At 40.9% G+C, this 22714-nt stretch overlaps 2 long non-coding RNA genes across 2 annotated transcripts in view; one reads left to right on the top strand and one right to left on the bottom strand.

Moving 5' to 3' along the window:
• Positions 1–22714, bottom strand: part of LOC125900415 (uncharacterized) — a 291070-nt gene that overhangs the window by 64231 nt on the left and 204125 nt on the right. The gene's annotated exons all lie outside the window — the stretch shown is intronic.
• LOC125900416 (uncharacterized) lies at positions 6195–7195 on the top strand. Its single transcript, XR_007450850.1, has 2 exons — positions 6195–6254; positions 6334–7195. It is a non-coding gene; the product is annotated as an uncharacterized LOC125900416 (long non-coding RNA).

Below are 22714 nucleotides of genomic sequence, written 5' to 3'. Positions count from 1 at the left end.
AGCGCACGTATCTACCGCTAGAGTTGAAACAACGATCTGGTGATGAGTGGGTGCAGAGCTGAGGTTGGTGTAGTGAAACACTGATGAGCTGATGGATGGCAGGTGAGCGAACAGAGGGAGGTGATGAGTTGATTGCAAGCAGGTGTGTAGGTAGAGCCAGGAGCCTGGAGACAGGAGTGGAGTCATGCCTACACGAACACACACACACACAGACAACAGGCAGACAGAGAGAAATGCTGGAAACACAGGGAAGAGGGACGCACAAGAGACAAATCAGCTGGGGCATGGCCAAGGCCGTGACATCACTTGACAACTTTATTGCTAATTTCTTCTCTGCACTGATCGCCAACACGTCTGCTCTGAGCGTAGCCACCTCACTCCCTCTCTCTCACTGAGCTGTTCCTGGAAGAACCCCGGCTACATCTTACAAAGCATTCTTTACAAAGCAACATGTATGGTCTCATATGAGCTAAAACAAAAGAACCTGCCCTACAGCAGTAAGATCTAGACAGCCACGCCATTTTACCATGTCCTTTTTCCTGACATTGGAGCCTTATGGTCAGGCAGACACTTATTTTGCCTCAACTCAACAGATGGAAACACACCCAATTAACTTTCTGTTTATTGCCATATTTCAACTCAATCACCAGAATAAAAGTTGGCATTGTAAATTTCTGCAAATCAGAGATACATTACATTTGTATAACATTATTATGTGTCAGATATGTTTAAAGGAATTACTCTGCATGTAAATGTCATCCTAATTAATAATATAATGAACTATCAACACATAATGCTAGTCTGTGATTTAATAGAATACTTCTTTAATAGCCGGTATGGGCAGATGCACCAGAAAACCTTGTGAATAAAATAAAATGATATCACCAGATTTTCTGTATTACTGATGTATTGTAGGTTCCTGTGGCAAAAGAAAAAAAAAACGCAGCATGATACATACAGTAATGCCTAGTTCAGACCAAAGATTCGTGATGAAACGAGCTGTAACACGTGCCGTTCTACAACACTCTGCCAGTTCACACCAATGCAACTAGATGAGACGGTATATAATCTTGATGCAACAACACTCTGTACTTCTGTTCTGATTTCCACCGTTTTAGGCTTATTTTGTGGCTGAATATAATTTGTTGCTTCTTAAATTATGAATGAGGACAGTGATAGTGACATACTGGCTCCAGTTGCATTTGTTGTAGTAATAAAATGGTGAAAGACATAAAAGAAGCATTAGGTGGAGAGGGGCAGAACTTTGATTCTCTGCCCGAGCCTGAACCCGACCTAGGCTATGGAACCAACTACTTATCTGACGGCGCCACTGGCCATGCACATGTGAGTTGCCGATGGTGACAACGTATGTGTCAGCTTCATCGAGTGTACCAAGTGCAGCACGATGCTGGTATATGACAGCAAAAAGACGGGGACCTCAACACTTAAGAGGCACATGACGAAGGCTTGACATGGAGAGAAAGACGTGAGTCAGCCTTCAATGTCCACGTTCGTATGCTTCAAAAGAGCATGTCGGGTTTAAACCAGGCTCAGGCTCATAATTACAGATAAAGGGACGACAGACAGAACATGCACGTCGGGCTGAATTTTTTGGGCCCGATCTATGCTCTAAAGCACATACAGTGAGCAGCAGCAGCAGCAACTTACCGTCTGACATTAGCACACCCTGAGGACAGAAACAGAGGGCTCGGCGGGGACGACTGGCTGTTGAAACAGATGACGTGCCTTATGCTCTAAAACCAGCCGCCTGCGATATGACCAGCTGAGTTGCAGGTGACACCATCAGCTGGCTTGAGTCATGCTCAGACCGGCCAGTTCACACCGTTGCAACTTTTCTCTGCAATGTTCTTTAGTGGTTTCATCTTGTTGTAAATCACTGGTCTGAACTGGACTTAAGCCCTACTGTAATTGCACAGCTTTGGTTGGTGGCATTTATGTAACATTCTAGCTCAACAAGTTGGATAAAGTGCATTTATAATCTATTCTTTGGTTGAGAATCTGTATTGCTGAGCTGGCACTGACTTGAGAATAATGTTACTCAAAGGAGCTGTAAAAGGAGCCTTTTAGCTCATGCCCAGACTCGGAACAAAAACTGTTCCCACTAGGTTCTATTCCGAGCTCCTCACTCTATCTCTAAGACTGAGCCCAGCCACCCCATGGAGGAAACTCATTTTGGCCGCTTGTATCCATGATCTCAGTCTTTTGGTCACTACCCAGAGCTCATAACCATAGTTGAGGGTTGGGACATAGATGGATGAGTAAATCGAAAGCTTTGCCTTTTGGCTCAGTCCAGGGAAGTGCCCACATCACTGCAGAAGCTGCACCAAGCCGCCTATCCCCACCAGGTTATGTCCGCAGCATAAGTTACCATGGCAATCCAGCCACTTTCATAGGATGGAAAACTCTGGCTTTAGACTCAACATACCTCATTAACCCACCAATCTACTTTCGTAGTACAGCCCTCTGCTGGACATTATTACAACATGCACAGAGTCCAAAGACACAAAACAAAGTCACTTCAAACAAGCTTACGAAAGGGGCTGTTTGTTTGGCTGGCATTAAGGTAAAACAACAAAACTTAACCCTTCAATTATTGGCCATATTGTCATCCCATATGTAACTGTACCTTGTGAGACTTTGTAAAGATTTTTTTTCCTACAAACGTAATATCTCGTATGTACCTGCACGCTTCATTTGAGTTCACTACAGGCCCGACACTAACTACACAATTAGTGTAATGAACCATTTCATACTGTGTTTAACATCAAACCTTACACAAAACATCACCACTTGAGAGATTTTGTGCAACGTTGAGTCATCTCACATTTTGTTCTTTATTTTGCAGTGACATTTTAAAAAAATGCAGCTGTTATTCATTCGAGTTGATTTCATTCTACACTATATGACCTTAAGTATGCAGTCAGCCCTGTCCAAATACTTTTGTGTACTTTTCGTCAGGGGCTGGTTTTCATAGTTTGGCCTCTTAATTCCAATTTAGGGAAATCTTACTGCTACATAATGAAATTTTACTAGACAATCATGTGCTTCCAACTGTGTAACAACAGTCTGGGGAAGGCTCTTTGCTGTTTCAACATAACAATGCCCCTGTGCACAAAGCAAAGTCCATTAAGAAAGGGTTTGTTTTTGCCAGTTTTGCATGGCATAACATAACTGGCCTGTGCAGAGTCCTGACTTAACACCTTTAGGATGAACTGGAACAGCACCAGACCTCATCACCCAACATCAGTGGCTGACCCCTCTAATGTTCTCGTGTCAGAAAGGGAGCAAATCATTACAGCCCAGTTCCAAAATCTGGTGGAATGATTCCCTTAATAGTGGATATTTGTGAAGCAGCCCTTTAATGCACATGCTTTAAGAATAATATATTCAACAATCACACAAATATTGAAATGTCCACATATTTTAGACCATAGTGTACCTATTTATGAATGCACTCTTGAACTTCAAAAGCAGCACGCTAATTATAGTCACTGATGTCCTGAATGTTACTATCTCACTTTGTGTCCACTAAATTTCATTTTTCCTTTCTGTGCCACGTCCTTCCTCCTCTCGTCTCAATTGTATTGCCCTCCCTCTGTCCCACTTTCTTTCCTTTTCAAACAGAAACCCTCCATGACTTTGATCCTGTATTTGCAGTCATTTAAACCAGCCGCTCTCTGAAACCTGCCTCTTTTTAAGTGATATTCTTAATTCCCCAAAGGAAAACGTGTGCTCACCTCCCTCCAGGGGGAGTTCAGGCGGTCAGCAATACCAACAAACAGCACCCCAGTAAATGGTAGGGACTCTTCAGCATAGGGGATCTGTGCTTTATACAGTGCAATTCTTGTTGTATTTCAAGAAAGAAAAAATCCTAAATAGTAATTATGTGAGTTTGCCTCTACTAATTGAGTTTGTGTTTTTAGTTAGTTCACCCAAGTTACAAGAAACAGAATGGAATCAATAAGATACACTGTACAGTCATGCAGGTACGTATGGTTTTATTTTCCCAGGCTTTGACGAAGTTGAAGACCACCCATCTCCACAGACAGACTGACAAATTGAGACCGATTATTATTCTCATATAATTTTAAAATCCGTATCAAAGTCCACACATGAGACAGTTTATCAATAAATAAACAATAACACAGGCCTGGACAATTCTGACAATGCTGTAACTACCCAGCTGCCACTTGACGTCAATATGACGGCAGGAAGACTTTAGACTCTTTCGTCGGACAGGCCTCAGATTTTGGTTCGAACGAAATTCAGGTCAACAATATTTTAAATGTCTAATGATGTAGACATTATCAGGTTTTGCAGATGTTGGGCTCTGTTCTCCATACCTCAATGCTAAATGTCATTATTCTACATCAAGATGACATTGGCATGAGACATTTGGAGACATTTACAACATGACTTAAAACCAATTAAAGCTGCAAGCAGCGCTGGCCGGGACCTCGGACTCACGCTGTTTCGGCCTCCAGCTCACGTAGACCGTTAAATACAAAAGTTGTACACGATTTCAGACCCCTCTCCACTCTAGCTCACAGCTGACAATTTCTCCACATTTGCTCATGTTACTTTCAGAGGCACTAGCTCACTTCCTGAACTCTTGTGCTCATAAACATAGTCCGACTAGAAACACGTGTAGCGGTACAAAATGGCTCAAGTCGCAGTAAGTCCTTCATTTCCACAATCTTGTGGACTGAGCAATCCGTTTGATAAAACGGAGTTAAATCTCTCGGCATCCATTTTCAAGCTTTCTGTGTGTTTGTTTCCTTGGGGACGAGAGAAAGGGGGAGCGCACATTTCCGGGAGGGCGTGTCCTTTTCAAAAATGCAAGAGGCGTTGCTTTGTTGCCGGCCGTTTTTTCCGGTGTGTTAAACACACTTTAGAAAGGAGTGTCCCCAGACTATCAGAAGCCGGAGATCTCTGATTGTCTGGTGGCGAGACTAATCTGAGCATACCAGCAGAGAGATACACTCGTCCCGAACGCAGACATATGGGTTTCATGTTTGTGGAGTTAAAAATGCGATCTTGGTCGCAAGTTTAAGATGTCTAACTCACAGCTGCCACATTTGCTCATGTTACTTTCAGAGGCACTAGCTCACTTCCTGTTGGATTTAGGTCAGGGGTGTCAGCACATGATTTGTAGGTCTTTTATTTCCACTGATGAATTTAACAGCATCATAAAGAATGTGGAGATGGAGGCATGTGGTTGTTTTGCTTGAGAGGCCACTGTGTTAACTAGCTGTTCTTTTGATTTATTGTGAATCTTTGTATATCATGGTGTATGTTGTACTGTAATTTGTTGTAATTTTGCACAGCTGTTACCTTGACCTTGGCTGCTGCCTTGTAAACCAGATTTTTTTTCTCAGTGGAATTTCCTGGTTTAAAAAAAAAAAAAAGGTAACAACTCAACTCCGGCTGGCGCAAATCCCAGCACCACCGAGGGTCTAATCCCACACCACCCTGACTTCCTGCCATATCAGCAAACTTTCTGTTGCTGCTGTTACACAGGTTAGACCCAGTGCTGCTGCTGGCCACCAGGCCACTGGTGTTCCACTCCTCCTGGCAAAATATTCTTTTAGCAGCAAGGAGTGAGGCAGAGGGACCATAGGGTGCAATAGCTAACTAATTCTTGTTTAATTTGTTGTCTGATAAACTGAAAGTGATAGTGGGGCAAGGAGGGGCTGAGTGAATCAATACAATGTCCAAAGCTCTATAATAATAATACTGTGTGGTGGTCAGTGTTGATTTTGTGGTGCAGGCAGCTGCAATCAATAAACAGGAAACACTGACACTTCCTGTTTGTCATTTATTTGACAAGCTGAAATATAAGTGAGGAATATATTCACTATAGTGCCCCTAAATATCCACCGTATGTACAATTCTTTTCACTAAGCACCCCACAACACATTGCTTTGACCCGATAGATTACAGCTAACACTTGTCAGTGATGTGATCTTATGATGAGGATTCATCCCAAAACTACATTTAGAGTCCACCATAGATGGTTGGGTGTTTAGTATGTAAGAAATAGTGAATGAGTGAACTAAAGAGTGCAACTGCAGGCCTTGTGACTGTAACCCCTGTAAAACTGTAAAAACTACTTTTATTTGTCACACCGCGACTGTTAGAGGTCACGTCATTCATGGGAGTCACGTGATTTAATCATGGCGGAACAGTCAGTCGGAAAGGCAGTGGGGAAGTGTTGCGTCGGGCTGCAGCAGGTCAGTAACTTTAACATGGTCCTTTAACAGCTATCTTTCTGTGTTTGCATCGCCTTACATTTATGTCAAACCTTTGTAGATTTTCTACGGACCGAAACGGAGCCGGTTGAAACGAGTGACACGCTCTGATTTGTCACCTTGATTGGTGAGTAAATGTTTGTTGCTATGCTAAGCTAGCGCTAGCCGCGGCCCATTCATTTTAATGCGCGACTTAGCATTAGCATCTTACTAGCGCTTTCCATTCGTTTCTATGAAGCTTTATGCTAGTACTAGCTTGTACTATTGTATTAAATTGTATTGAAGTAAATGGATGGTTTCTGTGACAATACTGTATGTATATGTTTTACTTCAATGTAAAGAAGGTACAATGGTTTTGAAACCTTTTGATATACTGTGCACTGTGATTAATGAAATGTATTGATGAACTTTTGTAACTTTTTGGGATATTTTGTGCTAAATTGTATTAATTTGTGTACACTTTTGAGCTAATTTGCTGGTCCTGTTGCTCTCACAGGCCGGGTTTTTTTCCCCCCCTCCCTTTGGATTGGAAATGTTCAACGGATGGCGAGCTACCCAGATTTGTGAGACGAATCATCTTCTTCTCCCACCAGTGTGGTAGGAGATGCAGAGCCTATGCCCCATTGCACACACTCAACACACATTCTGTTGAGCTCTCATGAAGGTTGCGAATCCTTGTACCCCTCCTTCAACAAACATTTTAATGAACTCTCCTATGGACTGATATTTTTGATATTTATTGGAGAATGAACTGAACTCTGGGGTGGGATTATTTGGTTGTTGATGGTTTTGTCATTTGAACTTTGGATGTTGCTCAACTGCTCATGATCTTTGCCATACTGATCAACTGAATGTCATGACATTTGTACATATGTAAATATCTTACCACTTTACTAATTATTAATACACTTTATTTGCCTATACTTTGACCTTGTTCCGTGTTTATTGTACTGGTCCTCAAACTCCATGAGCAAACTCTTATCTTCTGACACTAGTCCATATTGTTAATACTTACCTGAGTTATAACTTCTAGCCTAATTCTATTTATAATTTGGAGTAAGTGCTACATGATGAAGACGGTAAGCTGATCAATCAGTACGCACTATTGTTGGTTATGCCTGACTTGAAATTCCACATTCCAGTGTTCACTAATTAACACGCTGTATCTCATGTGTTAAAATTTTAAATTTAGAAGTAGAAACTCAATATTTAATCAATTACACCAGCCAGGCGAAGGGACTGTGTGTACTGTAGCTTCCTAAAGGTTTGTTGTCGCAGCTAAGTTGCCAGGTTTGGTAACATAGTGCCTGAAAAACTTGTCCTCAATGACTGTGTCTGGCAACTGGGTGCATGGACACAATGTCCCTCGTGACATACCTTCCCCTAAAAAGACAAAGTGTTGTTATCACAGTACTGTTTGTAAGTGGTGTGTTGAGTTTGTGAGTTTATTTTTGAAATTTGGACAAAGATGGGTCAGTTGTTTTTTTGTTTTTATTTGCTATCTCATCACAATTCTTAATGCATCTTCCTAGTTGGTATGTGTTAATGCAAATGACACTTTGCAGGTGACGGCCAGCGAAGCCCCTGAGACCATTCAGAAATCTGTCCATGGTAATATCCTGACTCCAGCTCCACCAGATACGAACTGGTATCCTCTCATCGTGTTCTTGAAAAAGTGAATAAGAGTACCAGTGTTGAATTATTCCTCTAAGTTACTTTTCAGAGGTACATGACATCTTTTAGGATCCTTATGAATCCTTTTGCAATGGTAAATAAAATTCACAAAATGGAAACATAGCTTTCTCACTTGCTGCATCACGTAATACATTGGCTGTTAGATAACAGGTTGGTGAGATGTAATTATAGTTGATTATGCTCACTAATAGTTGATATACTGGCCAATTAGAGGCCTCTGAAGAAGCACAGCAGACTCTTGAGCAAAGGTTAACTGTGTATACAGCAGACAGATTTAAAGCAGACTGTAGCAGTTGGCACAGCTTTGTGCCTGAGGGAATACCATGATAAAGAGCCATATTACTTTTTTCTCCTGTTGATAAATATGAATCCACCTAACAGTCCTGACGGCTACCCCAACCTTACAGTTGGCTTATGATGATGATGATGATGTCGGCTGTATCCTGGAGTATGAATATGTTTTAAATATTTAGGGAGTGTAAAAATACAGGTGCTACAAACAGCTCAGTACAATGAATCCACTTGACATCCTGTAGATTAAACCTTAATGGCTTTGAGTGAAAGAGAGAGAGATGTGGTGTGTCTGCGCACACTCGTAGCTCCGTGTGTGTGTGTGTTTCTGTTTGTGAATCCGTTGGACACCGGGTGTATTAAACTTTCATGGCCGCTTGGTTTGAGCTGGTTCTTTCTCTCGCAGCATGTGAATGATTGCAGCGTTGTATGTATGTGTGTGTACGGGTGCGTTCAAGTGCGTTCAAGAGAGGGGGCGAGAACGTGCGTGTGCAGTATTCGTTTGTTAAGAATCCGTGTGTGTGTGTGTGTGTGTGTGTGTGCGCGCTATGAATATTTGATGTGCTACTCAGTATTCATGAGGCTGAAAGATAGAGAGAAGCAACGAGAGAGGAGGAGATAGAGAGGTAGGGGAAAAGGGGATGATGGGAGATTTAAATCATCCGACAACAACATATGGTTACTATGGCCATAACACTGTAGTCTTTTAATGTGATTATGGGCACAATGGCGAGTCTGGCTGCTTGTCTCTCCAGCACTGTGAAAAAACATACAGGAAAAGGCAAAAGAAATTTTCTTAACTGAGATCTTCACTAGCTTTTATCAAATCAGTGAGTGGCTTATTGGACGAAGCAGGATGTCATTATGATCATTTTGATGAATCAATTTAAAAAAGGTATGAACAGGACATGGCAAATTGTGGTTAAATAACAATTGGAAAAGTGTTGAATAAATGATGGCTCAGCATGATGTGTTTAATGAATCATTCAGTCTCATAACACTTCAGTGCTGGCTCATGACTTGAAATGTTATCTCAGTGAAGTAGTTGTCTTTTTACTTTTTACCTATCTTTATCTATGGTTTTAACTAGCTGTTGAGAACTGACAAAGCATGCTTTGTGTATATATATATATATACATATATGTATATATATTTAAATATATATAGCCTATGTACACACACACACACACACACACACACACACACAGCTAATTTCTTCTGTGCAGCACAGAAAGGTAGACAAACCCTTAGCCCACCCCTACCCACATTTTTAATTTCAGACCCTATTGTTAGGTTTTTCTGTTTGCTTGTTTGATTTTGGGATTTTTTGTGAGTACTTGATGATAATTTATGATAATTTCTTACTCTAATATCAAAATTAAATAGGAAGGGAGGAGAGTGGCCAGACTGGTTCAAGATGATAGAAAGGCAACAGTAACTCAAATAACCACTCTTTACGACCAAGGTCTGCAGAAGACCATCTCTGAACCATCAACACGTCCAGCCTTGAAGCAGATGGGCTACAGCAGCAGAAGACCACACCAGGTGCCACTCCTGTCAGCTAAGAACAGGAAACTGAGGCTACACTTTGCACAAGCTCACCAAAATAGGACAACAGAAGATTGGAAAAATGTTGTCTGGTCTGATGAGACTCGATTTCTGCTGCATCCAGATGGTAGGGTCAGAATTTGGTGTAAACAACATGACAACATGGATCCATCCTGCCTTGTATCAACAGTTCAGGCTGGTGGTGTAATGGTGTGAGGGATATTTTCTTTGCACACTTTGGTTCCCGTAGTACCAATTCATTTAAATGCATCATTTAAACACCACAGCCTGCCTGAGTATTGTTGCTGACCGTGTCCATCCCTTTATGACCACAGTGTACCCATCTTCTGATGGCTACTTCCAGCAGGATAACACACCATGTCACAAAGCTCAGATCATCTCAAAGTGGTTTCTTGAACATGACAATGAGTTCACTGTACTCCAATGGCCTCCCCAGTCACTAGATCTATCATGTCAATATGGACCAAAATCTCTGAGGAATGTTTCCAGCACCTTGTTGAATCTATGCCACAAAGAATTAAGGCAGTTCTGAAGGCAAAAGGGGTCCTTCCCAGTACTAGCAAGGTGTACCTGATGAAGTAGCTGGTGTGTGTATGGGTGTATATATACATATATATATATGTATGTGTATATATATATATACTAAAAGTGTCAGTAGATTAATATAAACAAGATCAGTGGTGATATTTTGTTTCATGTTGTTTCGTTCAGACATCACAGCAGCATTAGAATCTACATTTATGCACAAGAACCAAATGCACTGTATTTAGTGCATTGCTTACTAAAGAGCAATGCAAAAATTAGGCATTCACTCATTAAGATTAAGCTTATATCTGCATCATGGATATCTGTACAAAATTATATGACAATCCACCCAGTTGAGACAAATCATCAAAATGTCAACCTGGTGGCGCTAAAGAAAAGTCAGGGTCTCACTAAAATCAATGGGATTCTTATACATCAGTACTTGACATCTTTCAGTCTGGACCACAGTGGTCAACTGACCAACTAAGTGACCAGACAAACACACAGACTGACACTGCCATCCTGAAATCTATGCTGCAAACATAGTAAGAGGTACTGTGAGAAATATACATATACTGATGATATTTTCCTACTTTCGGAACAGACTGCATGCCTGGGAGAAAAGAAATGCCTTGCTTAATAAGGTATGTGGTGTTCCAGAAGCTGTCAGTGTCAATACTGAGTCGTTCAGCAAATTAACATATTGTTGAGACGGGCTCAAACGGAGGCGCACATGCAGTGAAATAGGGAGTTGTATTGGATTTTACCTCACTCTCGCAAACATTTAAGAACCTCTTAAAGAGTTCTGCCTGAATGTAACTGCAGTAAATGTCGCACTCACATTAGTGCTGCTGTCTGGTTTCATTATGCAAACAGGAAAAAGGAGCCTCACATTCATTAAAGTGAGCTGTTCACAAAGTTTGTAAGTGAACAAGCCCTCCTATTTGAGACATCTACTGCTATTGGGCGCTAAAAACAGTATTACCTCGCAGCTTTGTGAAATGATTTTTCTGGTTTATTTCTCTCAACAGCCAACATTTCGTATCTTTCTTTATGTATAATAACCTCATAATACTATGTTGTTGAGTATGTGCCAGCTCATTCATCATTTGTTGCATTTTTTTTTTTCAAAATCCCAAAGATAGGACTGCTTCCCATACAAACATTATCTTCTTACTGATATGGTTTCTCTATGTTAAGCTGATCAATGTGCTGCATACACAATATATATCCATTTTTATTTTTTATTTTTCCAAAAGGCCTGATTCTTTATAGGTTTAAGATACAGCTTAATTAAAGACACTGTTTGAAACATGCCTCAGCCTGGTAAGATAATATAAACTTAATCAATGTCCCTACATACTATAGATAAATTTATAAAATAATATAAAAGTTACCGAATAAACAAAATACATCTTTCAGTTATACAGACACTGTATGAAAAGGGCATTTCTAAGATTTAAGAACACTGGGGACTTAGCCCAGACCTCTGTAGGAGGTTGAGCCTTATCTTGATGCTTTTTTATGCACTCTGGCACCTTATTTACATTCAAAGTACACATCTTAAACCCAGTTCAGACCAAACAGTCATGATGAGACAAATCTGTTTTAGAACATTGATGAAAAACATTGCAGTGGTGTGAACTAGCTGTCTGAGCTTGACTGAACTTGGTCAAACTGCCGGCAGCTGGTTTTAGAAGGTAAAGCACATCACCTGTTTCAACAGCCAATTGGCCAAACTGCAGATGGCGTGTTCGCTTGCTGCAGCAGGTGCCCCGTCCCCACCGAGCCCTCTGTTTCCGTCCTTATTGCGTGCCAATGTCAGATGGTGGGTTGCTGCTGCTGCTCACTGTATGTGCATTCGCCGTTACATCACCACTACCAATACTACAATCACTATCCTCATTCATATTTTAAGAAACTACAAATCATATTCAGCTACAAAATAGGCCTGAAAAGCTGGAAATCAGAATAGAAGCACATCGAGATGTTGCATAGGGATGATGCGCCATCTCATCTAGTTGTGTTGGTGTGAACCAGCAGGTTTTCAGAAGAAGCATAACAGCACATTGCAAGTAGTTTCAAGTTTCAACTCATCTCGTCATGAATCTTTGGTCTGACCTGGACTTTAACCACACATCATAATCACTGAAAAATTGAAATCCGTACCTCAAAAACAGTTTTTCATCTTCTAACCGCTTCATCCTCTTGGGGGTCACGGGGGGGCTGGAGCCTATCCCAGCTACATCGGGCGAGAGGCAGGGTACACCCTGGACAGGTCGCCAGACTATCGCAGGGCTGACACACAGAGACAAACAACCATTCACGCTCACATTCACACCTACGGACAATTTAGAGTTATCAATTAACCTAATCCCCAATCTGCATGTCTTTGGACTGTGGGAGGAAGCCGGAGTGCCCGGAGAGAACCCACGCTGACACGGGGAGAACATGCAAACTCCACACAGAAGGGCTCCCACACCCGGGATTGAACCGGCAACCCTCTTGCTGTGAGGCGAGAGTGCTAACCACCACACCACCGTGCCGCTCCAAAAACAGTTTTTAACTTTCATAATTAATTATAACTTGTTAAGTAAGAAATATTAGTAGTTAGTAAATACTATTAGTATTAAGTATAAAGAGTACTTTACAACTGCTATCATTCAAGGTTCAATTGATTTGAACAGTTGACCTGCAGGTGGGTCTTCCACCAGAACTAGAAGACCCAAATGTGGGTTCCCTGTTTGCCGGTCAGCTACAACAGCACCAGAGAGAGGATTGCGTCCAAGAAGGGGGCGGTCGGCGATACGAAAGGAAAAACTTTTATCCCTGCTGCTTCCAAACAGCCTTTTGATGTAAGAGCATGGTGGCATTTGCTGCAGACATTGTGGATATATCTATGGAAACACACTGAAAATGCTAACACACAGTAGGACATCACCCAAATGTGCCAATCACTGACACCCTTGTAGAACATAGCCTACAGTGACACATGACACAGAAACCTTAGGGTGATATGTTTCCTGGTGGTGCACTGGCAGAAATGTGGATTAGTGAAAACAATAAACACTTTATTGCAGGTGATAACACGTTGTGTGAAAATGTAAATGTATGACATTACCTGAAAACCTGTTGGTAACTTATTACATTACTTAATGCTAAAAAATAATATATTACTGTAATGCACTACTTTTGCACTATGTAATCCCCAACACTGTGTGTAAAATCCTCCTGAGAGAGCCTGGTCTGACTCAGAAGTCATCGAAATCCTGCACTTGGGCAGTGACTTGCGGCGTCAGAAACCAACAAATAAGGTGTCCTTTAACGTCGGCATGATACACGGTGGCTTTCCGTTGTAGTTTAACGGCACCCAGCAGCGTCAGGGGGAAATGCTGCAGGACCAGAATGAAGGGGGGCGAAAGTCCAAGTGCAGCAGGCAGGAGGGGTGGTGGATGGGTCCAACAACACTTTTACCTGAGAGCGGTGTTCCATAAGATTCGAAAGCCAAACCCTGTTCCTTTTTCCTAAACCTAACCATGTGTTTTTGTTGTTGAAGAAAAAAAAAAAAGACAGTTCGCAGTGTTGTACCGACGTAGTGTGTTTATTTTGAAAGAGACTCTATGTAAATGTTAAATTTCCTGTGAAAACGGAATAGTATCTTGAAAGAATACAATGCATGTAACAGGCAGAACTTGACACGGTGTCCAAGAACGTCAACAAACAACGCATCCAGGGTACCTTGCATTCATATGTGGACATGGAAAGTCCATGACCAAACGTCAATATGTGATGAGGTTGGAGTGAGAATGTGTGTGTTTTTTTAAATATACTTTATTAATCCTCTGATCCTCTGAGGGGAAATTTGCATTAAGTGGAGTCCTCATAGGAGAACATCACACTTAAGGTTTACTTGACCTTATATATCATTTGCCTTAACTTAGACCTGTTGTCCACATTGGTGCACACTCTTTTTGTGCCATCTAGTGGTAATAAGAGTACAATACACTAATCCATGTAAAAACAAAATGGCAGTGTCGTGCCGACGTTTAAGGACTTGATCACATTTTATTGTTGAAACTCGTTTATTTATGATTAATAAAGTTTGCAGTTATATGCCAACAAAATTTGACTAATGTTAGCACCAGTAACAAGCTAAGACACTGTTAATTAGGAAGTCCTCATTTGAGGACATTGGGACTTAATTATTGTAGACAATGTTAAGTTTTTTATACTTATGAGGTCCACCTAATCCCAAATAGCTAGGAGAAATTGAAAATGCATACCAAACAGAAGTTCTTGACTCAGGTGGACATATATATATCTATACTCAAACACAATATAATATCCATAGTGACAACACATTTTACAGCACAGTAATAAATAAGCTTGTCAGCCTGTCACTGGTCTATGTTTGGAAACTCTCCCAGATGATGTACAACTGACCTCTGACAATCATCCTTTGGCTCCAGAAACACGACAGAAGGATGTAAAGAAACAACAAAGTACTGACAGGCAAAACACACATCCACACAAGTGTTTGTGCTTCCTGCAGCTTTAATTGCTGCTGTGCAACTATGTGAATAGACAGCATAAAGAAATGAAATAGGAACAAATGAAATTTTTATGTTCCCCGTGGGGTGATGGAGTTATTACAACAGTAAAATCCAAAGAGCTACAACAAAGAAAATGGATAGAATATAAATAAGCGTAGAGCAAATTGGATGGGGGCATGGCATTAAGTAAAATTATGAGCAAGAATAAAAATACAATATATTTGCCCAGCAAGCATGTATGAGGAATATTTATATTACCCAAACATAATGTAGGCAAAATAACAATACAAGGGTGGAAAAATAATAAATGTTTAATTTTAGCGACTAAGCAATATTGTGCAGCAGGCCAGGCGGTCATTATCACAAAATTAAGCCCAACTGGGTGAATCAATTGATGCAAAGTGGACCTCATCGCCCCGAGCAGCAGGCTGTACATCATCCTAGTTATTACACAGCTACTTACCAAAAACATTAATCTTTGGGCACAAAATATCGACTTGGAATAACTTCATTACAAGCTAAAGTCATTTGCAAGCTTTTGCTAACAAGCTAATTTAACAAGCCTGCAGCTATGCAAACATTTGTAGCTAATGGCTTCACTGTGGCTGACAAATGTTGAGGCCTAGTCTTTGGTACACTGCTAAATAGTAGGAAGGTGAAGTCACTTTTTCTGCAGTGTGCCTGTCAGACAAGATGAGGGGAATACGGAGAGAAGTGACAGATGCTGAACATCAGTCTTATTAGAGGTACAGAACCAGACTGGCAATGATTGGCCATGGGTCAGAGGCAGTGTCTGAAATGAACTTTTTTCACTGCCTGCCATTGTGGCAAGGACGTGTTTGGTTTTGTCTACCACTCAGACACTTTATCTACCATTTGTGAAATGTTTGCACTAAAATAAGGGATAACATTTAGATCATTTAATTTGAAAAATGTTGTCATTTATTGTTTGATTCATTTACACAACAAAAAATACATGAATGTTATATTTATATATTTAAGTTGGGATTTGGTGTGCATTAGGTGACAGACTCAAAATTATACGTGCTCTCCTCTCCTCTCTAGACATCAGAATCAGAATAGTCTTCAGTCCTGCTGCCCCTCCTCTTGTCCTTGAAGCCCAGGGTACATTCCAATTCTCTTATTTGATATTTCCTTACTCCTGGCTTGAACCCAAAGTTGTTCTGGTCTGCCATCATGAGGGCAGTCTAAAAGCTCTCATTTCTGCTCTGAGGAAATAGGAGGGACGTCTGTGAAGCGATGAGCAAGGATACACGAGAGCAGACTTTCTGGAGTCAAGTTAAGCTGAAAGCCATAACGGCATATCCACCTTATGCATAGCCCCTGTGATACTTTGTATGAATTATGGGCGCGACTTCCAGTGCTTAACAAGTACGCCAATCCTCTCCTGGAGCAACTTTGGAATAAAACATGGGGAACACACCACCTGTTACTCAAGGTTTTTAGCCGCTAATTCCAAGAATCACATTGTCACTGAGGCTAAACCACACAAACCACCCTTCTTATTGTTATGCATGTTATGTGACTGTAATAATGTGTGTGATGGATTGTAGGTTGCCCTTTAGGCCTGTGCAGGGGTGGACTGGGACAAAAATTCAGCCCTGGCATTTTCTGTCCAGACCAGCCCACTACATTATCAGGGGACACCACGTAGAAGTCCACAAATCTGGGCAGAGAGTTAGAGAGGAAGTCTACCCAGCCAAACAGCATGCCACCTTAAACTATAGATAAAAGCTATAATTAAGCCTTGTATAGTGCTCAGGGTCCAATTCTACCCAATGTTTTATTTTTGTTTTTTTAACAGTTTTTCTCAGTGGCTTTGGAGCATTTCTCACATCACTATTAACATTTGCACAACAGTTAGTGCATTTCTCAAAACAATTAGTACAAACTGCAAAACCTTGTTGATAACCTGCAGCAAGCAAGTATTCATGTCAATGAAAGTGTGCGTGTCATAAAAAAAGTCCTCATGACACCATCATTTATGAACAAGATAGTCAAATGGCTTTGTCATGTTTTCATTATGACACTTCGCTCTCTAAGTGTTTTCCAATGCAAAAAAAGTCAGATCTTTGTGAAACTACCTGAAAATGCTCAAGACAGCACTATTTGCACAGCCATTTGAAAACTACAGTAAAAGTTACACATTATTACATTTAATGACGTAACTGAGTAAAAGATACTGAAGACATACGATTCACATTTTTACTACATATGCTCTTTGCAGTTTTAGTTTCTTCACAGCATTGTGCAAAAGAAAAATACACACTTAGAAAGTCCCTTTGGCTAGAGCTGTGCACAAACAATATTACAGTCCATTGGAATTGTTCAATTTAGGCAACATTGTCTGGAAAAAAAAGTGATAAAGAAATGTATAAAATTTGCTTGACAGATTTTGACAACTAGTTGAACATGTTTGTATGTAATGACTCAAGCAACTAAATGAGGACTATTAGTTTTATAGGGAATGACTATTCAGCATTCATAAGTATAGTTCATTTTGACTGACATGACATAAGCAAATGATAATGTTATAAAACAGCAGAGAATTGTATGAAAGCAATTGATGCGTGTCCAAAAGCATTTGCAATTTGTTAGAAGGAACGAGAAACTGCTGCAATGATGTGCACAAATGACTCAATGTTGTAGAGGTTGAACTAACAGTTACGAGACTTTTAATTCTGATCAGAGAAATGCACCAAAACAACTGAGAAAATATATAATATTTGAGAGCTGTAAAATAGCCTGAGCACTTTTACTGAAGCCTCAAATTGGACAATTTCTGACAATAACCATCCTTTCCTATCCTATCTCTCCTTGTCTTGTGTTCCAGATCAAAATATGTATACCTTTATAAACATTTTCTGTACAGCTATTATACATTTAAGGTATTTGACCCTTAATAATTCAAAATCATCAGGCAAAACTAACGCTTTAGTCTTTACATCCAAAACAGTTCATGTTTTTCTCCTGTTTTATGTAACTGGATACTTTACTGAATGGTTGTAAATGTATTTTCTCCATTAAAAAGAGTAAGAACAGACTAAATACTACACTCTGCTCTCAGAAAGCTTCATGGGCCACTTTGCAGGTAGAGCATTGCATGAAGAAATGACTTTATCAATAAAGGTAACATCACATTCAATGTAAAAACGTTTTTTTTACTTTGTTTTGGACATGTCTCAAAAATATAGCCAGCCAGTCCCAGGCTAACGTTACTTACCATGTCTGCCTCCACTCGCTCATCATCGGTCACGGACAAGATCACCACTGGCTCCCGCTGCTGAGTCTGACCCGGCCCCCCTCGCTCATCTCCCGGCGCAGCGCCTGCTGCTGCTGGGGTGGTAACAACGGCCCCAAATAGGTCCGTCAATTTTGCACACTTAGCAGCCTCCACCTCGAGAGATTTTAGCTTTTTAGTCCTCTGTTTCTCAGCGCCACCCGGGCGTTTTTTTCTTCCTGTCCATTTTCGTCGTCTTTTTAGTACTGGGCTAGTAGCGGAGCAAGCTAAGTTAGCGAACAGCCTAAGAGGTCCCGCCCCACCCTGGCTCGTGTAGTGATTGACAGCACTGTCAGGGCTCTCTGAGCCTGTCAGCCCATGATTGATTGACAATGATAAACAATAGACCAATAATATGTGTCGATGGCCGCTGGCAACACACTGCGGTGCTAGCCCTCTGTAGCCAATGATGAGTGGCTGGCCGGCCCAATTGGAGGGAGTTTAGAAAAAAAAGAAACTTGCACAGGCCGTCTGATAGGCCATGTCAAAATAATAATTAAAAAAAAAAACGTAGCAGACCGGACCAGCCCACAATGGGTCAACGGCCCACCGGGATGATGCCTGGTATGCCAGATGGCTAGTCCACCCCTGGGCCTATGCATAGATATAAAATGTGTTGCTTAACAGGGACAGACAAGGACACATTGAAATGAAGTGAATACAGGTTGCAAAATGACCACCTGGCACACAGCCAAGAAGCCCTGGGGTGAGTTAACTCTTTTACATCTGTTTTGTCAATGCTATCTGCTGCACAGTGTGATAATCGATGCAATGTCACGCTATTACCATACTGTGACCTACTAAATATAGTGTGTGCAGTTATTAAGTATCTCACTGATTGTGAAGTGATCACAGAGGCTCTTCTCCTCACTTTACACGTAAGACTGTCATGAGTCAAATGGCATATGTAAGAATAAACCTTGCTAATATCATATTTGGCCCTATTTAAGCAATTGATTGTCTAAAGTGCGTGGCACAAGTGCATTAAGGGTTTGTCCAACCACTTTCGCGAGTTAATCAGTGCATAATCTGAGTGCAAAGTAAGGTGCAAGGGGCAAAGGGGCTGTATCTAGTCCCTTAATCAGAGTTGGGTATAACATGTTACAAAGTAACGTGTTACAGTACTTTGATTACTTTTTGCAGTAAGGAGTAACCTAACACGTTAGTTTGCTGTTTGAGTAATCAAATACTTAAGTACATTTTCTACAAGACATCAGTTACTTCCGTTACTTTTAGAACGCTGGTCCTTCAGCTCCGAAACAGCAATGGCTGTTGTTTGGTTCTAATAACGGAAATAACGTTAAACCTATCAGTCCGAAAGAAGCCATGAAGCTTGATATTGGCACAACTCAAATTTAAAGGCAACTTATGAATCTACATAACTAAAACACAAAGGGCCTCAAGGCACACATTTATTCTAAAGTATGGTGGCCCATGTCCCAGGCCTTTAGTCCCCAAAGTGTACAAATCACTCTCTCGTGGGTGGTCGTTATGTGGACATGGCACACATGGCCAGCTGTGCAAATGCTTTGCCTTCTCCTGCTGTGCTCCAGCGATAGATCGTCTGTAGACTTATGGTGAAGTGTTGCAATTTTCTCCACTGCAGTGTGCACCAGTCTGCTGACTGTAGACATCGGAACATAAAAGGCCCTGGACACCATACTGTAGGATAAGCCATGTGTCAGCCAGCAGATGATGATCAATACATGCGCCTCATGTGAAGAGCCTTGTGTGTTCTTTGATGGCAGAATTCTCAATAAGGCCTCCATGGACTGTCACCCCAGCTTGTAGACAGCCATGAGGTCCTTCTGGCTATCAAAGAACACAGCAAGGACTGGCACATGGGGATTAAGTTGGGCATATATTGGCTCTGTGTCTGGCTCCCTCTACAAAATACAAGAAACTGTGTTACTTCCCACTTGTCTTGTCTTCATGGACTGTCATTTGTCATTTATTTTAATTTTGATAAACAAGTATATGTATATTAAACTCTTTACTTTCAGTGGACGTCAATAAATCTGGTTTACTTTTTAATTATGCAATAGATCTTTGCTTGACTTGAAATTCACCAAGGCCCACAGTACATTAGGCTGCATTTCACCAAACCCAAAGCAGAAGAACTCATCACTGGGTTTTACTTCTTTCAGAATAGTTTCAGCAAATGTAACACAAAGTTATCTTCATGAAAGTTATCAGCTGTAGGTTTAATAGTAAACCGTTGTGTTTACTGTGGCTCAAAGTCATCACTGAACAGAACCTGCCTGTAAAAGAACTGATCAGGGTATTGTGAGGCATTTGGTGGTGGAGTTGGGACCTTGCATTTTTTGCTATGTGGCTATGTGAACAAAGATAAGTGCTGCCATAGGGCTGCATGTAGTATGGTGGCATATGGAGTGGCATTGTCTAGAGAGGTTCCTGACACATTTGCCTCAGAGGAGAAAATCCTTCATTTACTGAAGTTGAGAGTTGTGCAATGTTGGAGGTTATTTTGTCGATACTGTCAGTGTTTTGTGTGTCTGCTCTTTCCATGAGCTTCACCACCACCCTCCTCTTCAATTGCACTGTTTTCCACTTTTTAGTTTTTCATTTCTGTACCCCTGAAGTTTTGCCTTGAGTACAACAAGAAGAGAAAACATGACTTACAAATGGAACATAACTTTAAAAACGATCAATACACAGCAATAGGCTTGTTCAAGTTCTTTTTCAAATGATATGCTCCACAATTACAGAGAAGCAGTCGTTGGCAATAAAAAAACAAAACAAAATGACAACATAAAAAAAAGGTGAAGTGCCATTACAATGTAAAGTGTGTAGTGATGGGCTCAAGAGATTGACAGTCTGATGACCTGCTGTCTTATGGCTCACTACTAATGAGAACTAGCCTGTGTTTAAAAAAAAAAATCTAGGGTTATAGTCTATGTAATGTTACAGCATAACAGCTTATAGTGTTCCAGTAAAACAGCGACCAACAAAGACATGTCAAACGTAACATTATCTTGGGATGACCGAGGTGAATACTTCAGCAGATAGCACACTTTCAGCAGACATGACATCGGAATCTGAAGCAGGATCCGCACTGGCAGGGGAGGTGCGGTGCATATTAATTAGTGATGGCAGAATGAAGCCTCATGAAGCATTTTCTTTATTTTCTGAGTTCACAAGATGGTGCTCTTGGTTTAAAGAGAGAGGCTAAAAGAATGGAAATCTGGTGTGTTTTAAACCCTTTGTTGAACAAAAAGCAAAAACCCTCTTACACGGACTAACATTTGACTTTTGTATTTAATGGTAAAGGTTACAATCAGCATTCACTCTGTGGATGATTGACTCTGCAGAAGTCACGGGTATTTGTTGGCTCCAGATCCAATCAGCTTTGATTGGCAGTGATGGAAATATGTCACACGGGTAGACATGCTAATTTTAGCCCCTTTGCTGGCAAAATGCAATAGAGTGGTGCAGGAATGAGTCCTAAAACCCAGAAATGAGTTAGCATTTCAGCACTCCTGGTTCCCTCGTCTCCAAATCAATGGATTTTTTGAATGGGTTTTTGGTTAGATGCCTGAAATAAGGTCTGTGGGTAACACAAGCCTGAGAGTCTTTCATGTCTTGTTTTACTGCAACAAAATACATACATATAAAGAGTTAATCTTCATTCATTTGTGAAAATTATCTTGCTGAACAAAACATGTTAGCATCATAAGCTTTTGTTAGCCACAGAGCATATTTCCTGCTGGTCTACAAATAATGTCATCCCTTTAGCACTCTATCACTGTGTCTCAATTCAGGGGCTGCAGCCTTTGAAGGACGGGCCTGTCATGGTCTACGTTGGCCATGTCCTTTCAAGACCGCATCAGCCAAACCGAGCAGTCTCTGAAATGGGACGGTCTGGTCTGTTCCTGGTTCCACCACCAGTTGCTCGCGTCTGACCCATTGGTGTTCCTGTTACTTGGCAACCAGCTGCGCTTGACGAGAGAAGCTAACTGATGCAACATCAGTTAACATCACTAACGTCATAAACGTTTGTCTGTTATTGGAACAAAACTTTGAGTTTGAAGGCCTCTTGTATTTAATAACATTTGTATTGTTAGCTATTTGAGTGATTTGATACCCAGTATTTAGATATAGATAGATATACATTTATTGTCCCCTTGGGGAAATTTTGTGTCAGTGAACATACATAGTTCCAAGGCCCATGCCTTGGCCCATGCCTTGGCATGGCATTTCCACTCAAACACATAATGTACACATAATTTACATTTAAAAGTGTATTCTCCCGCAACTGCTGCCCGTTGCATCCTCCAAATTCTGTGAAAGAAGGCTACATTTCTCGGCCGCATTTGAAAGGAAACTTTGAAATGGGACAGCTTTGGTTGCGGCGACGTGACGTAATTGGTCTTCATATGCAGCCTCGAAGGCTGCAGCCCCTAAATTGAGACACAACTTATGACTGGCCACTACAAATTACCTTCTTTCTCTGTCCAAGAAGTGCTTGAATATCATTTCAAATTTTG

This window comes from Epinephelus fuscoguttatus, linkage group LG14, assembly GCF_011397635.1.
Source record: "Epinephelus fuscoguttatus linkage group LG14, E.fuscoguttatus.final_Chr_v1".
Lineage (NCBI taxonomy): Eukaryota > Metazoa > Chordata > Actinopteri > Perciformes > Serranidae > Epinephelus > Epinephelus fuscoguttatus.
The sequence above is the reverse complement of the archived record's forward strand: the minus strand, read 5'-3'. Positions and strand labels throughout refer to the sequence as shown.